The sequence below is a fragment of the Rattus norvegicus genome, chromosome 5 (genome assembly GCF_021556685.1).
Source record: "Rattus norvegicus strain SHRSP/BbbUtx chromosome 5, alternate assembly SHRSP_T2T, whole genome shotgun sequence".
NCBI classification, from domain to species: domain Eukaryota; kingdom Metazoa; phylum Chordata; class Mammalia; order Rodentia; family Muridae; genus Rattus; species Rattus norvegicus.
In genome coordinates this window covers 23,912,305-23,933,020 of record NC_141538.1, presented here as the reverse complement: position 1 = coordinate 23,933,020, position 20,716 = coordinate 23,912,305, and the positions used below count along the sequence as shown (strand labels likewise).

Sequence of the window (20,716 nt, the reverse complement as noted above, 5' to 3'; positions counted from 1 at the left end):
TTTTTTTTTTTTTTACTTTTCTCACCTATATACTTTCCTTCCTCACTTATGAAGACTTAAACTTTTTTCTATTGAGTTGAGAAATTTCTTCTATTTCTTTTCAAAAACTTTCAATTATGAAGGACTTAAGACATATAAGTGTATGAAAAAAAAATCACTGTATTGTCCTGTGGCAGTTTTGAGACACAAACTAGGGAAGGAGGAGGAGCAGCCTATTGCAGTTTCCTCCTTTCTTGAGCCTCCTGAAAACAGGGGCAGTGGGGAGTCTCCAGGCAGAGAGGAACTGTGCAGGAATGCTTGCCACAGAAACAGAAGATATAAAGTCAACATCAGCTCATTGCTAGGGGTAGAACACGCACCACAGGCTGGCCACAGTGAATCCTAGATACTTCTCTACTTTGTTTCAGATCTGGGTATTTTATAGCACTGGTAGTATTTTCTGTGAGTCCTCTCATTTATTTTACTGTAGAAGAAAAAAGAAAGCCATAAAAGCGTAGAACCCACTGTTAAGGATGAGTGGACGAATCCTTATACAGGATGAACACATGCATCATCAAATAGAATGACTGTGTGAACCTCCTTGGAAGAAGAATTCACCAAATGAAAGAAGTGTGTGAATCCTACTGAAACACTGTCCAGGAGTTGCCATCCTTTTACATTTTCCTTTAATATGCGAATGACAAGGTCATATTGCTTATCTATCTTAATACAATGTTTGATATATGCTTTATTTTGTAAGTGTATATAATGGTGATCAATGTAATATATAGTTATCATTACTGATTAAACCAAATCTTTGAGGGAAAATTTAGAACTATCACACGTCAATACTCTTTCCCTGCTAAAGGGGAAAGTCAGCCTTGTCTTGCATGTTGTGTTGGGGATATTTTTGGCAAACAGGTTAGATGTCTCATTTGTAGACATGCTTGCAATCTCAGAAATGCATTTGGTTTCCTCCTATTTTGTTCTCTAAAATCAGAAGACATACATTATCATTGCTATTTATTTTAATAATCCCAGTGAAGTGTTTATACATTAGTGACTGTGGTGGTTTGAATAAAATGGCACCCATAATCTTGTGCATTTGAACGTCAGATCCTCAGTTGGTAGTTCTGTTTGGGCTGACATTGAAGGCATGGGACAGAGTATAATAAAAATTTCTCAATGGGAAAGCACTTCACACATTTAGTGATGAAGGAAAGCTCCTTAACTTAAGTCCCCTGGGCTATTGCGGCCAATGCCCAAATAAGAGTCAGCATTGAACAGAAGATTTTACTAACTTATATACATCTTGTGCTTATGTAATCCACAAATACTGTCACCCTTAAATCTCTTTCAGGTATTGTGCCTATATTGCACTTTACAATGTTTTAAGAGAGATAGGAGACAGCAAGTCTGGCCACTTACACTGATAGGAGATTTATACAGCAAAGACAACATATTGCCAGAATGATTTTAAATACATCAGTGTTGTTCTTTTTGAATAGTTCTTACCCACTGGGGTCGTCATACCCACTTGGCAGAATTATGATTTTCCTGATAAGTGCACAGGTCAATAATGGCAGACCTGGAGTTATTGATGGTTGTGACCCTACACTGTGCCCCCATCCCTCAAACCCAGCTGCCTTCTTTAGGTCTTAGAGGAAAGTCTTGTGGCATGCACCTGGTGGCTGGTCAACCTCAGTGAATAAACATTTAATCTTAGCCTAGAAAATTTCCCTTATCTCTAACAGGCCTGGTTAGCATACCACTTATCTTGTGGTATTTTAGCTCCCTTAGTGAAATTCCATTTGTATGACTTAATGTCTCCTAAGCAAATCTATTAGTCTCTTATGACATCAGTTCTATTATTTTGAATTTTGTCTACATTAGGAAGAAGTGTGTCACTGGGCATAGATTTTCATAGCCTAAAGTCTTGAGTCACTTTGTGTCTACTCTCTTTGCTTCTTTCTTGCAGTTTGAGATGTGAGCCCTTTGACATTCCAGGCTGCTATTGTCAGTGATGGCTGCCAGTCTTCCAAGTTGTGATGGTGGTGGAATCATCCCTCTGGGATCCTAAGCCCGAAATAAACCCTGCCTTCTATAGGATGTCATGGTCATGGTTATATCATGGCAGTAGAAAAGTAGCTAAGATATTACTAGACTTTCATGTTTAGATCATAAATGCATTTGCTGCCATTTATCAATCATGTGTCTGAAGCTTTCACTTATCATGATAGTATATTCCAAGGGTCACTGCTATAGAGATGGTGTTCAGCAAGAACTAACTTGTCTGCTATTTCCTTTGGGCCTTTACCAGGGTTGTCTGGATTTTCAAGATCATGAATACCAGGGTTGTCTTGATTTTCAAGATCATGAATGAAAGATTATTCACCTGCACAGACAGCTTTGTTGTCATGACTCTTGATATACTGATTGCCATTGTTCCTAATCTAATATATTCCATGCCTTTCAAAATCATTTCAGTGTGATATTGAAGAGAAATGACATTATAATTGCATCGCCCTAGACATAACCCACAGACTGTGACAGTGGTGCCACAGTTCAAGCACTCCTATTCTCAATCCTCATTTATACTAACTAGCAAGTGATACTCCAGCCTGAAAGTTCTTAAATGTTCTGAAAGAAAAAAGTTTATTTTGCTCCTTTTTGTGGGAGAGCAATGGGAGAGAGACCCTAGAAAGAGTCAATAGTAAATGGATGTGGTCAAAAAGCATTGCATTAGTATATGAACATTTCAAGGTATTACTAGAAATAAGTTTAAGGGGGTTGGGGATTTAGCTCAGTGGTAGAGCGCTTGCCTAGCAAGCGCAAGGCCCTGGGTTCGGTCCCCAGCTTTGAAAAATAGAAAAAAAAAGAAATAAGTTTAAGTTTATAACAAAAGATGATTTAGGAGAGTCACTGATTCCTTCCCTCTCCATTTCAGCAAATGCAAGAAATTGAAGCTCTGCAGTTCTCTTTCTCCTGTCCTTCAAGTGGGGATAATAATACTATCTCCTTCACATGGCTGCAATGCACCTAGGTATAGCTTTCTATAATAGACCAGAGACACTTGCAGCAGAAGTCTCCTCTCTTTTCTGAAACATGCCACAAGTGTTTGGTAGAAATTCTTGCTTAATTGATTAACAATGGTTTTTTGTAGAAACCTTAAAGTCTCCTAATTTCTCCCTGTCAAGACCAAGGCTATAAGCATCATGTAATTTCTCTTCATATATAAACGTCGAGGTTGTCTCCATGAGTTAATATTGCATTCACTAGTTGGGAGACATTGATTGTATTAGTGAGTCTCTGTGTGCCTGTGTTCTGATCTATAACATGTTAGCATGTTGAGGCAACTGAATGAGTTAAGACTTATAACATTCTTGTAATAGTGTGTTGAAGATCTGGTCCTTCCCCAGGGAAGGTCTATAGAAGATTATTTCTAATACCTTTCAGATAAGCTGTTTATATGAAATGATATAATATTGTATAAAAATTATATGCACATACCCATATCCTTTAATTAGCTCTAGGTTAGCTTTAATGTTCAACATAGTGCAAATATGTACATAATTGTTAAAGTGTATTTTTTGGCAATAATAATAAGTACCTATTCAATATAATAAATATGCTTTCAATATTTTAAGATTTATTATTATTCTTTATATATGTAATTTGCCTTCCTGCATTCCTGTGCACCATATGCATGCCTAGTACCTTTTCAGGCCAGAAGAGGGTGTTGGATCCTGTTAGTAGATGGTTGTAGGCTTCCGTGTGGGTTGGATATGGGCTTGAAATCAAACCCATGTGCTCCAGAAGTGCAGCTAATGCACTTAAGTGCTAGCCATCCGTCCAGTCCATGTCTTCAACTATTTTGATCTGTAACTGGTTGAATCTGTGGAAGAGAAACCTACAGAAATAGAAAGCCAACTTTGCAGCTACATCTAGCAAGATGAAAGAATGTTAGTTGCTATTAGGCTCATGAGTTAGTGTTGGGAATTCCCAGTTATTGTAGGAATCGTTCTGGGAACTTGTGTTTATGCATGTAGCAGATGTACAAGCAATGTCATGTCTTTTTTTTTTTGGTTCTTTTTTTTTGGAGCTGGGGACTGAACCCAGGGCCTTGCGCTTCCTAGGCAAGCGCTCTACCACTGAGCTAAATCCCCAACCCCGCAATGTCATGTCTTAACTCACTTAATACGTCTCCAGACTCTACGAGATTTAGGAAGCTAAAACTTAGAAATGTTAAGTTCTATCCTATTCCCAGTGACAAATGACAACGCTTGGTAAAACTATAGGTATCTACAAACTGTTCAAACTCCAAATCTCAGGTAGCCTCTTCTGTGCTGCAAACACAATAAAAGATATGGCCTACTTTTAAAGATGGCAGATTATGCCACAGAGTCTTTAAACACTAATGAGGAGAACATTTTAAAGGAGAGTATAAGGTATTTTCCTGCTGGAAATTTTTGTCTAATTAGAAATAGAAGACAAGAAGGAAGAAGGAAGCATTAAACAGCCTCACCAGAGCTGCAGGGCAGTGCTGTAGTGCTCTTTCTGTCTAGTGCATAGAAGACAACATATTTAAAGGCTTCAAAGTAAGTTCTCAGAATTAGACCAGGAGACTTTTATGAACTTTCCAAAGGTAGGCTATCAAACACATGCAGCTGAATACCACTGAGGAAGAAAAAATGAGTTTAACATGTCACCATAGATAATAGATTTTAGATGAGATAAAAAAGAAAAAACAAATATAGCCTGCAATCCTAGTTTTTGGATAGGATACTCTGTTCAATTGTTTATGTTGCTATTACAAAGTACCTGAGTGTCAGAACATATTCCATGAATGGAGTTGTGTGAGAATTCTGAATGCTTATGACAAAATTCCAAAAAACAGAGACAACTGAGGTCAAATACAGAATTGTTCTTGGAATGTGTTTTTTTGTTTGTTTGTTTGTTTCTTTGTTGTTGTTGTTGTTGATGCTGTTTTTGGTTTGTTGTTGTTCTCCTCCTAGGTATAGCAGATAAGAGTGACTTTACCTTAGCTGTTGCTAATATTGTTCCTTCATGGAAATGCATATTTTTGCCATGTGTGTGTTCTCTTTGTGATTGTTCATTTTACTCAGGTGACAATTCTTAACCTTCAGAGCATAAAATTGTTTGATGCTCTGAATAATGTTGCATGAGACTATCATTTTGCCTCATTTTTAGTTCCTGCTCTCCCAGGTTTATGCTGTTAACCAGAGTGATAATCATTCAAGTTTCTGTACTTTTTGTAAAAACAAACAAATGCAAGAACATCATCATCATCATCAACAACAACAGGAAAAAAAGGGGTTTATTATGTTTCCATTTCTAAAGGTTGTTGCACACAGGACCACCAACATTTGTTTAATCAGTTCAGCTCAGGTGAACTAGTTGACCCCAGGCACAGGAGAAACTCTACATTGAGATGGAGTGACAGAGAAGGATCTGAGGTTAAGGCTTACGGTTTTATAACAATTTATTCTTGCAAGAATTGATTCACTCCTACTATTAAGGTAGCAGTTCACTATATCTGCAAAATGGTGGTCTCTTTCTCAGTGGGTCTTCCTCTTTTCCTTATCTGGAGAGTGTCTCTAAGCACAGGTGCCTGACCTGATTTGGAGGATGACTCTGTATAGAGCTTCCTGCAAATGCTACATGATTCAGCACAGAAGTCCCTCTCAGCCCTTCCTGCCTTCAAACCCTTATATACCCTAAGTCTTGGAGCAATAAAATAGAGCTGAATCACTGACATTTGGAATAGTCCACATTCAAACCACACCAGGCATCAAAATCAAATTGGATTCTTTCAAAGACCCAAGACATATTAAGTGTAATGTTTTTAATTCAGTTGAAATTAAGGAATTCTGTTTATAAAAATATTATTAAAAGTGTGAAAACACAGCATATGATATGTAGGAAGATATCTGTAAGTTTTGAAAAGATGCATTTTCTTACTTATTTTTCATTTTTTTCACTTCTAAAAAGTTTTTATTGGATATTTTTAAATTTATTTATCTTTCAAATGTTATCCCTGGTCCTGGTTTCCTGTCCATAAAGCCCCTATCTCACCCCCTGGCACCTTATTCTTTGAGGGTGTTCCCCCACCCATCAACCCACCTCTTCCCACCTCCCCACTCTGACATTCCCCTACAATGGGGGAGGGGCTTAGCAGGACCAAGGGCTTCTCCTCCTATTGGTGACCAACAAACACATCCTCTGCTACATATGCAGCTGGAGCCATGGGTCTGTCCATGTGTACTCTTTGGGTAGTGGTTTAGTCCCTGGGAGCTCTGGTTGGTTGATATTGCTGTTCTTATGCGGTTGCAAACTCTTTTAGCTCCTTCAATCCTTTCTCTAACTCCTCCAATGGGGACTCCATTCTCAGTTCAATGGTTGGCCGTGAGCATTCACCTCTGTATTTGTCATACTCTGGCAGAGCCTCTAATGAGACAATTGTATCAGGCTCCTGTTTATCCCCCCTTCTAAGAAGGACTGAAGCTTCCACACATTTGTCATCCTTCTTCTTGAGCTTCATGTGGTCTGTGCATTGGATGTTGGATATTCCAAGCTTTTGGGCTAATATCCACTTATTAGTGCATACCGTGTGTGTTATTTTGTGATTGGGTTCCCTCACTCAGGATGATATTTTCTAGTTCCGTTCATTTGTCTATGAATTTCATGAAGTCATTGTTTTTAATAACTGAGTAGTACTCCATTGTGTAAATGTACCACATTTTCTGTATCTATTCCTCTGTTGAAGAACATCTCGGTTCTTTTCAGCTTCCGACTATTATAAATAAGGCTCATATGAACATAGTGGAGTATGTGTCCTTGTTATATGTTGGAGCATCTTTTTGGGTATATACCCAGGAGTGGTATAGCTGGGTCCTCAGGTAGTACTATGTCCAGTTTTCTGAGAAGCCACCAGATTGATTTCCAGAGTGGTTGCAACAGCTTGCAATCCCACCAACAATGGAAGAGTCTTCCTCTTTCTCCACATCCTCACCAGCATCTTTTGTCATCTGAGTTTTTGATCTTATCCATTCTGTCTGGTGTGAGAATCTCAGGGTTGTTTTGATTTGCATTTCCATGATGACTAAAGATGTTGAACATTTTTTTAGTTGCTTCTCAGTCATTTGATATTCCTTAGCTGAGAATTCTTTGTTTAGCTCTGTACCCCATTTTTAATAGGGTTATTTGTATCTCTGGAGTCTAACTTCTTGAATTCTTTGTTTATATTGGATATTAGCCCTCTATCTGATATAGAATTGGTAAAGATCTATTTCCAATGAGTTGGTTGCCATTTTGTCCTAATGATAGTGTCTTCTGCCTTACAGAAGCTTTCCAATTTTATAAAGTCCCATTTGACAATTCTTGATCTTAGAGCATAAGCCCACTGGGAAATTATTCCTAGTGCCTATGTGTTTGAGATTCTTCCCCCATTTTTTCTTTTATCACTTTCAGTGAATCTGGTTTTATTTGGAGGTCCTTGATCCATTTCTGCTTGAGATTTGTACAGGGTGAAAGAATGGATTGATTTGCATTCTTCTACATGCTAAACTGCAGCGGAACAGGCACCATTTATTGAAAATGCTATTTTTCCCCCCACTAGATAGTTTTAGCTCTTTGGTCAAAAAAAAAAAGTAACCAGAAGTGTGTATGTGTTCATTTCTGGTCTTCGATTCTATTCCATTGATCTACCTGTCTGTCTCTGTACCAATGCCACACAGTTTTTTTTAACCTTAGAAAGGGTTTTATTTATGTACAAATAATAGTTAGCATTCTATTCATAAGTTCTACTTTCCAAAAGCCAGAGTTTCTTTTTGGTTGTTTTTTTAAGGTTTTAAAAAAATAAAAAATGCTTGATATGATGGTGTATGCCTTAAATCCCAGCACTGGGGAGGCGAAGGGCAGCAGCCTTTTTTTTTTTTTAATCACTATTGCTTTGTAATATAGTTTGATGACAGGTGATTCCCCCCAGAAGTTCTTTTATTGCTGAGGATAGCTTTTGCTATTCTGGGTTTTTGTTATTCCAAATGAATATACAAATTGTTCTTTCTAACTCTGTGAAGAATTGATTTGAAATTTTGATTGGGATTTCATTGACAATGCAGATTGTTTTTTGGCAAGATACTCATTTTTACAATATTAATCCTGGTAATCCATGAGTATGGGAGATCCTTTTATCTTCTGAAATCTTTTTCAGTTTCTTTCTTCAAAGACTTGAAGTGCTTGTCATAGAGATCTTTCACTTGTTTGTTTAGAGTCACACCAAGGTATTTTATATCCTTTGTGAATATTGTAAAGAGTGTCACCTCCCTAATTTCTTTCTCAGCCTCTTTATCCTTTGAGTAGAGGAGGGTTATTGATTTGTTTGAGTTAATTTTATACCCAGCCACTTTGCTGAAGTTGCTTGTCAGTTCTATCGTGGAACTTTGGGGTCACGTAAGTATACTATCATATCATCTTCAAATAGTGGTATTTTGACTACTTCCTTTCCAATTTGTATTCCTTTGACCTCCTTTCACTGTCTGATTCCTCTAGCTGGGGTTACGAGTACTATATAGAATAAGTAGGGAGAGAGTGGGCAGCATTGCCTAGTACCTGATTTTAGTGGGATTGCTTCAAGTTCCTCTCCATTTAGTTTAATGTTAGCAACTGGTCTGCTGTATATTGCTTTTACTATGTTTAGGTATGGGCCTCAAATTCCTGATCTCTCCAGGACTTTTATCATGAAGAGGTGCTGAATTTTATCAAATGCTTTCTCAGCATCTATTAAAATGATTATGTGGGTTTTTTTCTTTGAGCTTGTTTATGTAGTGGATTATGTTGATGGATTTCTGTATATTCAACCATCCCTGCTTCCCTGGGATCAAGGCTACTTGATCATAATGGATGATCACGTTGATGTGTACTTGGATTCAGTTTTCAAAAATTTTATTGAGTATTTTTATGTCAATATTCATAAGGTAAATTTGTCTGAAGTTCTTGTTCTTTGTTGGGTCTTTGTGGGGTTTTCATTTAAGTGTAATTGTGGTTGTATAGAAGAACTTTTGCAGTGCTCTGTCTGTTTCAATTTTGTGGAATAGTTTGGATAGTATTGGTATAAGGACTTCTATGAAGATCTGATAGAATTCTGCACTAAACCCCTCTGGTCCTGGCCTCTTTTGGATTGGGAAACTTTTAATAACTGCTTATATTTCTTTAGGAGTTATGGGATTGTTTATATGGTTTATCTGATCCTAATTTAATTTTGGTACCTGGTATTTGTTTAGAAAATTGTCCATTTCCTCCAGACTTTCCAGTTTTGTTGAATATAGGCTTTTGTAGTAGGATCGGATGGTTTTCTTAATTTCCTCATTATCTGTTGTTATGTCTCAATTTTCATTTCTGATTTTGTTAATTTGGACACACTCTCTATGCCCTCTGGTTAGTGTGGCTAAGGGTTTATCTATCTTGTTGATTTTCTCAAAGAACCAGCTTTTGGTTCTGTTGATTCTTTGTATAGTCCTTTTTAGTTTCTACTTGGTTGATTTCAGCCCTGAGTTTGATTATTCCCTGCCTTCTACTCTTCTTGAGTATATTTGGTTCTTTTTGTTCTAGAGCTTTTAGGTGTGCTGTCAAGCTGCTCACATATGCTCTCTCCTGTTTCTTTCTGCAGGCACTCAGAGCTATGAATTTTCCCCTTAGCATAGCTGTCATTCATTCCCATAAGTTTGGGTATGTTGTACCTTCATTTTCATTAAATTCTAAGAAGTCTTTAATTTCTTTCTTTATTTCTTCCTTGACCAGGTGATCACTGAGTAAAGCATTCTTCAACTTACATGTATATGTGGGCATTCTTCCTTATTGTTGTTATTGAAGACCAACCTTAGTCCATGGTGGTCTGATAGGATGCATGGGATTATTTCTATCTTCTTGTATCTGTTGAGGCCTATTTTGTGCCCGATTATATGGTCAGTTTTGGAGAAGGTACCATGGGGTTGCTGAGAAGAAGGTATATCCTTTTGTTTCAGGATGAAATATTCTATAAATATCTGTTAAGTCCATTTGTTTCATAACTTCTGTTACTCTTTCTGTGTCTCCATTTAATTTCTGTTTCCATGATCTGTCCATTGATGAGAGGGGGGTGTTGAAATCTCCTACTATTATCGTGTGAGGCGCAATGTGTGCTTTGAGCTTTAGTAAGGTTTCTTTTATGTATGTAGGTGCCCTTGTATTTGGAGCATAGATATTTAGGATTGAGAGTTCATCTTGGTGGATTTTTCCTTTGATGAATATGAAGTATCCTTTCTTATATTTTTTCAATAACTTTTTGTTGAAAGTCTATTTTACTCCACATTAGAATGGCTACCCCAGCTTGTTTCTCAGGACCATTTGCTTGGAAAATTGTATTCTAGCCTTTTACTCTGCAGTAATGTCTGCTTTGTCCCTGAGGTGTGTTTCCTGCATGCAGCAAAATGCTGGGTCCTCTTTATGTATCCAGTCTGTTAGTCTATGTCTTTTTATTGGGGAATTGAGTCCATTGATAGTGAGACATATTAGGGACCAATGATATTTATTCCCTGTTATTTTTGTTGTTGCAGGTGGAATTATATTTGTGTGGCTATCTTCTTTAGGGTTATTTGAAATTAGATAACTTTCTTGCTTTTGCACTGTGTAGTTTACCTCCTTGTGTTGGAGTTTTTCTATTATTCTTTGTGGATTTTTTAAAAGGATATTGTGTAAATTTGGTTTTCTTATGTAGTACCTTGGATTCTCAATCTATATTCATTGAGAATTTTGCTGGATACAGTAGCCTGGGTTGGTATTTTTGTTCTCCTAGGGTCTGTAAGACATCTGCCCAGGATCTTCTGGCTTTCATAGTCTCTGATAAGTCTGATGTAATTCTGATTGGTCTGCCTTTATATGATACTTGACCTTTTTCCCTTGCTGCTTTTAATATTCTTTGTTTTGTGCATTTGGTGTTTTGACTATTATGTGACGGAGGAATTTCTTTTCTGATTCAATCTAATTTCAATTCTGTAGGCTTCTTGCAGGTTTATGGGCATCTCTTTCCTTAGGTTAGGGAAGTTTTCTTCTATAATTTTGATGAAGATATTACTGACCCTTTAAGTTGGGAATCTTTGCTCTCTTCTATACCTATTATCCTTAGATTTGATCATCTCATTGTGTCACAGATATCCTGGATGTATTGGAATAGGAGCTTTTTGCATTTTGAATTTTCTTTGACTGATATGTCAATGTTTTCTATCGTATCTTCTGCTCTCTCTTTTATCTCTTATATTTTGTTGGGAAAGCTTACCTCTATGGCTTTTTTTATTCTTTTATTTAATTTTTATTTACATTTCAATTATTATTCACATTTCCAGTTTCATGGACATAAGCCCCCATCCCATCCCAGTCCCCTTCTTCTATAAGGGTGTTCCCCTCCCCATTCATTCCTCTTTCTGCCCCCCACCCCCACCCCACCATTCTCCTACAATGGGGTTTCAACCTTGGCAGGGCCAACGGCTTCTCCTTCCATTGGTGCCCAACAAGGCCATCCTCTACTATATATGCTGCTGGAGGCATGGGTCAGTCCATGTATACACTTCAGGTAATCGTTCAGTCCCTGGGAGCTCTGGTTGGTTGGCATTGTTGTTCCTATGGGTTTGCAAGATCCTTCGGCTCTTTCAATCCTTTCTCTAATTCCTCCAAGGCAGGTCCCTTTATTAGTTCAATGGTTTGCTGCTAGCATTTGCCTCTCTATTTGACATGCTCTGGCTGAGTCTCTCAGAAGACATCTGTATCATGTTCCTGTCAGCATGTACTTCTTAGCTTCATCAAACTTATCTAGTTTTGGTCGCTGTATATATATTGGCCACATGTGGGGCAGGCTCTGAATGGCTGATCCTTCAGTCTCTGCTCCAAACCTTGTCTCCATATCCCCTCCTATGACCATTTTTGTTTCCCCCTTTAAGAAGGAGTGAGACATCAGCACTTTGGTCATCCTTCTTCTGGAGCTTCACGTGGTCTGTGAATTATATCTTGGGTAATTCGAGCTTGTGGGCTAATATCCACTTATCAGTTAGTGCATAATATGTGTGTTTTTCTGTGATTAGGTTACCTCACTCAGGATGATATTTTCTAGTTCAATCCATTTGCCTATGAATTTCATGAAGTCATTGTTTCTGATAGCTAAGTAGTACTCCATTGTGTAGATGTACCACCTTTTCTGTATCCATTCCTCTGTTGAAGGGCATCTGGGTTCTTTCAGCTTCTGGCTACTATAAATAAGACTGCTATGAACATAATGGAACATGTGTCTTTGTTGTATGTAAGAGCATCTTTTGGGTATGTGCTCAGGAAAGATATACCTGGGACCTCAGCTAGTGCAATGCCCATTTTTCTGAGGAACCTCCAGTCTGATTTCCAGAGAGGTTTTACCAGCCTGCAATCCCCCCCAAAATGGAGAAGTGTTCCTCCTTCTCCACATCCTCATCAGCATCAGTTTTACCTGATATTTTATCTTAGCCATTCTGAGTGCTGTGAGGTGGAGTCTCAGCATTGTTTTGAATTGTGTTTCCCTGTTGACTAAGGATGTCAAACATTTCTTTAGGTACTTCTCAGTCATTCCATATTCCTCAGCTGAGAATTCTTTGTTTAACTCTGTATCCCATGTTTAAATAGGGTTATTTGACACTCTGGAGTCTAACTTCTTGAGTTCCTTGTGTATTTTGGATATTAGCCTTCTATCAGATGTAGGGTTGGTAATGATCTTTGGTCACCATTTTGTCCTAATGGCAGTGTCCTTTGTCTTACAGATGCTTTGCAGTTTTATGAGGTCACATTTTTTGATTCTTGATCTTAGAGCATAAGTCATTGATATTTTATTCAGGAAAATTTTCCCAGTGCCCATGTGATCTTTTATTGTTGAGGAGAGTTTTGCTATTCTGGGTTTTTTGTTATTACAAATGAATTTGCAAATTGCTCTTTATAATTCTATGAGCAATTGAGTTGGAATTTTGATGGTGATTGAATTAATCTGTAGATTGCTTTTGGCAAAATGGCCATTTTTACTATATTAATCCTGCAAATTCATGAGCATGGGAGGTCTTTCCTTCTCCTGAGATCTTCTTCAATTTCTTTCTTCAGAGACTTGAAGGTTTTGTCATACAGATCTTTCACTTGCTTGGTTAGAGTCACACTGAGGTATAATTTGGGATAATGTGAAGGGTGTCATTTCCATCTTGTTGATTTTCTCAAAGAACCAGCTTTTGATTTTCTTGATTTTTTTTGTAGAGTCCGTTTTGTTTCTACTTGGTTGGCTTCAGCCCTGAGTTTGATTATTTTCTGCCTTGTGCTCCTCTTGGGTGTATTTGCTTCTTTTTGTTTATTTGTTTGTTTGATTGTATTTTCTTTTTTTCTAATATTTTTTATTAGATATATTTCTTTACTCACATTTCAAATGTTATTCCCTTTCCTGATTTCCTGTCCATAAGGTCCCCATACCCTCCCCCATACGTGTGCTTCCCCAATTCATCCCCCTTACCCTCCACATTCCCCTGCACTGGGGGTCCAACCTTGGCAGGACCAAGGGCTTCCCCTTCCACTGGTGCCCCAACAAGGCTATTCTCTGCTACATATGCAGTTGGAGCCCTGGGTCAGTCCATGTCTAGTCTTTTGGTAGTGGTTTAGTCCCTGAACGCTCTGGTTGGTTGGCATTATTGTTCTTATGGAGTTGTAAGCTCCTTCAACTCCTTTCAATCCTTCTTCTAATTCCTCCCAGGGGATTCTGTTCTCAGTTCAATGGTTTGTTCCTAGCAGTGACCTCTGTATTGGATATGTTCTGGATCTGTTTCTCAGGAGAGATTTATCTCCAGTCCCTTTCAGCATGCACTTTTTAACTTCATCTATATTATCTAGTTTTGGTGACTGTATGTATATGGGCCACATGTGGAGCAGGCTCTGAATGTCTGTTCCTTCAGTCTCTGCTCCAAACGTTGTTTCCATATCCCCTCCTATGGATATTTTTTCCCCTTTTAAGAAGGAGTGGGAGTATCCATATTTTGGTCATCTTCTTCTTGAGCTTCACGTGGTCTGTGGATTTCATCTTGGGTAATTTGAGCTTTCGGTCTATTATCCATTTATCAATGAGTACATACCAAGTGTGTTTTTCTGTGATTAGGTTACCTCACTCAGGATGATATTTTCTAGTTCATTCCATTTCCCTATGAATTTCATGAAGTCATTGTTTTTGATAGCTGAGTAGTACTCCATTGTATAGATGTACCACATTTTTTGAATCCATTCCTCTGTTGAAGGTCATCTGGGTTCCTTCCAGCTTCTGGCTATTATAAATAAGGCTGCTATGAACATAGTGGAGCACGTGTCTTTGTTGTATGTTGGAGCATCTTTTGAGGATATGCCCTGGAGAGGTATAGCTGGGTCCTCAGGTAGCCCAATGTCCAATTTTGCTTCTTTTTGTTCTAGAGCCTTTAGGTGTGCTATCAAGCTGCTAATGTATGCCCTCTCTTGTTTCTTTTTGGAGGCACTCAGAGCTTTGAGTTTTTCTCTTAGCACCACATTCCTTGTGTGTTAATAAGTTTTGGTATGTTTTGCCTTCATTTTCATTAAATTCTAAAAAGTCTTTAATTGCTTTCTTTCTTCCTTGAGCAAGTTATCATTAAATAGATTGTTGTTTAACTTCCATGTATATGTGGGCTTTCTGTCATTTTTGTTGTTATTGAAAACTAGCCTTAGTCTGTTGTGATCTGATAGGATGCATCAGATTATTTTATCTTCCTTTATCTGTTGTGGCCTGTTTTGTGGCCAGTTATATGGTCAGTTTTGGAGAAGGTACCATGAGGTGTTGAGAAGAAGGTATATCTTTTTGTTTTAGGATGAAATGTTCTATAAATATATGTTAAGTTCATTTGGTTCATAATTTCTATTACTTTCTCTATGTCTCTGTTTAATTTCTGTTTCCTTGATATGTTCATTAATGCGAGTGGGGTCTTGAAATTTCCCCAATGACACAATGTGTAATTTCAACTTTAGTAAGGTTTCTTGTATGAAAGTAGGTTCCCTTACATTTGGAGCACAGATACTTAGGATTGAGAGCTCATCTTGGTGAATTTTTCCTTTGATGGATATGAAGTGTCCTTCCTTATCTTTTTTGATGACTTTTGGTTGAAAGCCCGTTTTGCTTGATATTAGAATGGCAACTCCAGCTTGTTTCTTTGGACCATTTGCTTGGAAAGTTGTGTTCCAGCCTTTTACTCTGAAGTAGTGTCTGTCTTTGTCCCTGAGGTGTGTTTCATGTATGCAGGAAAATGCTGGGTCCTCTTTATATATCCAGTCTGTTAGTCTATGTCTTTTTATTGGGGAATTGAGTCCATTGATGTTAAGAGATATTAAGGAATAATGATTGTTGCTTCTTGTTATTTTTGTTGTTGGAGGTAGAAATATGTTTGTGTGGCTGTCTTCTTTTGGTTTTGTTGCAAGGAGATTACTTTCTTTTCTAGGGTTTAGTTTCCATACTCCTGTTGGAGTTTCCCATTAATTAACCTCTGTAGAGCTGGATTTATGGACAGATATTGTGTAAATTTGGTTTTGTCATGGAATATTTTGGTTTCTCCATGTATGTTAATTAAGAGTTTTACTGGATTTAGTAGCCTGCACTGGCATTTGTCTTCTTTTAGGGTCTGTATGACGTCTGCCCAGGTTCTTCTGGTTTCATAGTCTTTGGTGGGATTTCTGGTGTAATTCTGATTAGTCTGCCTTTATATGTTACTTGCCTGTTTTCCCTTACTTATAGTGCTTAATATTCTTTCTTTGTTTTGTGTGTTTGGTGTTTTGACTATTATGTGACAGAAGGAATTTCTTTTCTGGTTGAACCTATTTGGAGGTCTGTAAGCTTCTTGTATGTTTATGGGCATCTCTTTCTTTAGGTTAGGGAAGTTTTCTTCTACATATTTGCTGAAGATATTTACTGGCCCTTTAAGTTTGGATTCTTCACTCCCTTCTATACCTATTATCCTTAGGTTTGATCTTCTTTTTGTGTCCTAGATTACCTGTATGTTTTTGGGCTAGGAGCTTTTTGTGTTTTACATTATCTTTGATGGTTGTTTCAATGTTTTCTGTGGTATCATCTGCCCCTGAGATTCTCTCTTCTATCTCTTGTATTCTGTTGGTGATGCTTGCATCTATGACTTCTGATCTCTTCCCTAGGTTTTCTGTCTCCAGGGTTGTCTCCCTTTGTGATTTCTTATATTTTCTATTTCCATTTTTAATCCTGGATGGTTTTGTTTAATTCCTTCACCTATTTGGCTGTGTTTTCCTGCAATTCTTTAAGGGATTTTTATATTTCCTCTTTTAGGGCTTCTGCTTCTTTACTTGTGTTGTCCTGTATTTTTTTAAGGGAGTTATTTATGTCCTTCTTAAAGTCCTCCATCATCATCATAAAATATGATTTTAAATCTAAATCTTGCTTTGCTGGTGTCTTTGGATATCCAGTATTTGCATTGGTGGGACAACTGGACTCTGATGATGTCAAACATTCTTGGTTTCTGTTGCTTAGTTTCCTGTGCTTGCCTCTAGCCATCAGGTTGTCTCTGGTGTTAGCTTGTATTGCTGTCTCTGATAGTGTCTTGACCCTCCTATAGGCCTGTGTGTCAGCACTTCTGTAGACCTGTTTTCTTTCAGCCAGATCTGGGAACAGAGAGCTCTCCTCTTAGATGTGTAGGTGCTCCTGGCTTCTGGCTTTCAGCTCTTGACACGGGCAGAAACCAAAAGGGTCCTTTGCTTGACTGCTTCTAGGTCCCTGTGCCCAGGGGTGGGGGACACAGATGACACTCTGCCATTTCCTCTTGGGTCAGGAATGTGGGCAGAAAGGAATTGTCTCCTCTGAGCTCTCAGGAGTGTCCACACTTCTGCGGGTCCAGCTCTCTCCCCCATGGGATTATGATGTGTATATCCATATCCATAGTGTTTATTATTTTATTATAAACACACAGGAATGAACTGTGTGACCGGTTCAGTTCAGTTCCTCTATGACTCTTGATTGCTTTCTTAGGTTTTCTATCTCCAGAATTGTTTCCCTTTGGTTTTTTTGTTTTGTTTTGTTTTGTTTTTGTTTGTTTCTATTTCCATTTTTAGATCCTAGATGGTTTTCTTCATTTCCTTCACCTGTTTGGTTGTGTTTTCCTGTAATTCTTTAAGGCATTTTGAATTTCCTATTTAAGGGTTTCTACCTGTTTATCTATGTTGTCCTGTATTTCTTTAAGGGAATTATTTATGTCCTTCTTAAAGTACTCTAACATCATCATGAGTTTTGATTTTAAATTAAAATATTGCCTTTCTTGTGTGTTGGGGATCCACGGCTTACTGTGGTGGGAGAACTAGGTTCTGATGAAGCCAAGTGGCCTTGGTTTCTGTTGTTTACGTTGTTGACCTTGCCTCTTATCTGCTTATCTCTGGTGTTAGCTGATCTTGCTGTCTCTGTCAGTGGGTTGACCCTCTTGTCATCCTGTGTGTCAGCACTCCTGCAGATTGGCTTTCTCCCAGTGGGATCTGGGTACAGAGCACTGTGTCACAGGGCCAGCTCTGGGCATAGGTGGAAACTGGAAAGATCCTGTCCCTGGTCGCTCCTGAGTTCCTGTGTCCAGAGGGCTTCTGGCAGGTCCCTCTTCTGTAAGGAATACAAGCAGAAGAAGTGGTCTTATTTATGCTCTCTGGATTGTCTGAACTTCTGAGACTCCAGGTTTCTACCCATCAGATCTGAATACAGAGAGAGCTGTGTCCCAGGCAGAAATCAGAGGCTTACTTATTCTTCTGACTGCAAAGAACAATATGAAAAACTCAGATAATCCAAAAGGAAAGTACACCAAAGAGTTGAATTATTTTATACTTAACCAAATAGAACATCTGAAATGTCAATAAGCACAAGATTCCTAATGTAATTCTAAATCATAATAAACACTATGGATATGGGCATACCACATCATAGAACCTAGCAAATTTACTTCTATCAATAAGCTATTATTCAGATAAAAATCTCAGAACCACAAATAAGAATGTTGAAGTGTCACTTATAATATTTCTAGGATGTTGTACTTACAACTCTCAGCAGCTGTCACTGCCTGCATAAGATCCAATCAGTCAACATTCTAGCAAAGAGTCAGAAGGAGTTCATAAGTCCCCCACCCCTAGGTGAGAAGTTATTGGCAGTTGGGAGTTTCTAAGGGAAGTTTACTTTAAGTGTGTAATTCTTGGCAGTTGACTACACTTAAGTGGATGGCTCCATATTTAGAAGTATATGGACAGAGCATTTGATGGGTAATTTAAAAAAAGAAAAAAAAAAAGAGGACACAGAGTTGGGGAGGGAAGGGAGATGGGTGCTAGATCTTGGAGGATTTAAAAGAAGGAGTTAGGAATGAATATGATCAAAATGCTCATCAAATTCTCAAAGAATTGATAAAAACATTTTTAAACTCTAAATTCTCATTAATAACACACTGCAAGTGTCCACTTTTATAATAGTATATTATATAACACAGAGAATTAATTTCACTAGCCATAAAAATAAACAATTCCTAAATACAGAACTGAATAATTAAAGTATCAGACCTATAAAAACACACATGGTAAAATTAGATAAAATCCAGTATGAGTTCCAGCCATCTTGAAGACAGAGTGAGGCAAAACAATGATTATCCCCATAAAAAAACATTACTGGAAGGAAATCAAGAATTTGCTAGCATGTCACTAATATCCCTTTTGATCTGGCATTGGTGACAACACTGTTTAGTCTGTGATGTTCATCAGACTGTTTACCTGGTATTTGTGCACAAGTTCTCTTGTATATTGTACCTCAGTACAAGATTCAAAAATGGCCTGCCCCCATCTTATTTGTTAAAGAACATCTACTTTCCTTTCAACAATGCATAGACCTATTCTGATCTACCTCATGACTTCTGAAAGAAATCACATCCACACTCGCATTTCATTTTGAAAAGAGACAGAAAAAAGGTCCTTGGCAGTAGGACTTATGGAGCAGAAAGGGCAGTGGCCAATTTGGAAGAGTCCCTGAGACAGTTTGGATTTATGGAAACACTGACATTTTCACCCCTCAGAGCCAACTAAAAGGATTGGGAAAATTGACTCTGGCAGCCTTAGCCATTTTTCAGCTCATCATTCAACAACTGGCACATAGCATCCACCAGAAACATTCTATGCATATACATGCCATTTCCAAACAGATGGACAGCTTCCCTGGCTTCCAAATCCCATGAAATAGCCTAAGTGATATTATTAGATCAGGTCCTGGTGATTGGTGCAGTTAGTCACACTCTGTGTAGTAACATCATGGTCCACACGAGATCACGGAGGAAATCAGTGTGAACATTTGGGACAGGAGTGCTAAACAACTGTTGCTTCAGCTACTTCCTGGACTTACATGTTCTGTTTCATTACTTTTTTATGTTTTAAATGTATTAACATGTCTGGTAAAGAATAATTTTAGTCATTCCACAGTATTACTGGGACTAATGGTGGTAAATTTGGGTCTCTCACAACCTTTGATTCTGTGACAAGGTCATCTCTGTATAGACTATGTCATAGTCACCCATTGTCACCCCTTAAATAGTAAAGAAATGAAGTGATGAACATATGTCATGGTGGTATGACATTCCTCATGTGTGGAACTCCCACAATAGTCACTTAGGTTATTCTTTGGGAAAAAACTGATTTTAAATAATAACATTGAAAATACACAGAAATAGTAATCACAAAAGAAATACAGGTACTTGAAATTTATTTTATTGAACCTGCTGATTTGCCAAGAGAATCAATAATATTAAGCAAATTCATATCCCAGACATCCAAATCCCATATAGGCATCAATTCAAATTACTAGACTTAATAACTTCAATCAATGCTATTAATTGAAAACAAATTAAATATAATAAAGATGTCACTCAAATTCAGTAAAATGTTTAATGTATAAACTGAAATTTGCATTTACCAAATCAAAAATGTTGTATCCAACATACTAATATTTTTTAAATAAAAACAAGTGGTTACAAAAATGTTAGAATTGAAGTCTTGTTTTCTTATTTTCATAAGCAATGTTATATTACTTTTTAATTAGAATATATTAATTAAATGCAGAGATATGCTGTTCCCTAATAGAGAAAGAAACTGCATAGGAAATAACCCAGGCTCCTAAATTTTAAGTTTGTTCTTTAAATTCACTTGTATATCTGAGTCTGGAGATACCCTCCACAGATGTGTTCTCTAAATTAACTGCTTTGAAATGTAATATTTTTAATGAGTAAGTAATAAAAATAGGCTAACTTGATGCATGAATAGATATTATTAAAATGCAAAATATAAACAATATAATAAAAATTATAAAGCCTTGCACAGATGTTCTCCAGGGAGGACATACAAATGTCTAATAAATACATGGAAAAATGCTCATTACTATTAATCTTCCATGATCTATAAACCATAAGGAGATATCATCAAACAGTAACAACACAACAAAAAATAGCAAGTGTTGGCATGTATTTGGAGAAATTAAAATGTCACATGTAGTGCCCACAGTGGAGAACGATAGGAAATTATGATGGTTACTCCCTCCCAAACTGAAAGTAGAATTATTTTATCATCCAGGGTTCTGTTTCTGGGTACATAGTTAAAAGAATTAAACAGAGCTTTGAAT

General features: G+C 37.5%; 1 protein-coding gene across 1 annotated transcript in view; it reads left to right on the top strand.

Moving 5' to 3' along the window:
• The window catches only part of LOC134478924 (uncharacterized), a 112,176-nt gene that overhangs the window by 58,861 nt on the left and 32,599 nt on the right, over positions 1-20,716 (top strand). The window lies entirely within an intron of this gene.